The sequence below is a fragment of the Lampetra planeri genome, chromosome 74, assembly GCF_965212315.1.
Source record: "Lampetra planeri chromosome 74, kcLamPlan1.2.h2, whole genome shotgun sequence".
Taxonomy (NCBI): Eukaryota; Metazoa; Chordata; class Hyperoartia; order Petromyzontiformes; family Petromyzontidae; genus Lampetra; species Lampetra planeri.
Window position 1 is genome coordinate 2,411,479 of NC_136179.1, and position 1,355 is coordinate 2,412,833.

Sequence of the window (1,355 nt, forward strand, 5' to 3'; positions counted from 1 at the left end):
CATTCCGGAGACAAACAGCGAGGCATGGTTTGGCCAGCCACCACCTCGTTTGCCAAAGCGACTTTAATAGCTGCTCTCAAACAACACTATCACCAATAGATGTTTATGGGCTAGGCTGTTAAGCGGACAATCAGTCGTTTTGGGCATGGGATTGGCACTCCAAAACATGATACATCTTTAACAACTACGCTGGTTTGGTCGTCTGCGTGCGTATCTGGACGTTAATTTATTTACGGACCCGCCCAAACAGCTCGCTCTGATTCGATGAAAATAAAACAGCCGGAAAAAAGCCACAGCTCACTTTGATTCGATAAAAATAATTAATTAACACGCCCGGAAGAGAGCGATAGCATAGGTTTGGCAAGGTCTGCGCCGCAGTGCTGCAGTGCACCAGAGGCGTAGCTAGGATATTTTGCGCCCGGGGACGAACTATAAAATTGGCGCCCCTCCCCCCCGTTTAATCACATTTTCCTATTACATCGAAGAAGGAATAATAATTTAAATTTTAATGAAACATTGTATTTAAAGAAGCAAATTTATAGAAATTATATTACATGGCTCACTCAGTCACTGTCGTAGACTGGTTGACATAGTCTACAAAAGATTATTTTTCTTGATTTCACTGTCGCAAACTGGTCAATCACGTAATCAAAATCTGTTTTTTCCAATGTTTCTCTTTCAACGCTAAGAAGAGCAAGATCGCTGAGACGATCTTGTCCCATTGAAGCACGCAAATACGACAAAATAAGTTTCAATTTGCTGAACGACCGCTCACAGCTTGCAATTGAAACTGCTATTGTTAATAAAATTTGCAGTGAAATTCGCAAATTCGGAAATATGTCGTCTCCATAAAACACAATAAAACCAATAAGATCCAAAGGAGTTTCTGGTAGAACTTCATTCCGATTACTGAGCATCATTTTGCAATCTCCAATTTTTGTGAAAGTTCGTGGCCATTGATGTCGGTGTCATAGAAATTTCCAAAATCTGTGCAATTTCGACGAATTGCATCGACATCTGTGTCGGATAGAAGAGTGTTGACGTCCAGCAGAAATCCAAATTTTGTGTTCAGGTTTTTTAGTCGTTAAAACCGTGTTGACATCTCCTGTTGAAGTCAATAAAATACGCTCTTCATAACGCGCACAATTTCTTCTTCTGCTGAAAGTCCTGCATCTCTTGCCAGTTCTCCTGGCATCTTCCAACGTCGCCGAATTATTCTGTCCACATCGACCCCCCAGGCTGTGCATCTTGTTTTGGCGTTTTCTACAGCAACTTGGCTCAAATCATCACGAAGCTTGACAAATTCATGCTCCAAAGATTCAAGATCAGTTGCTGCTTCCTTGAAATTCATAGTA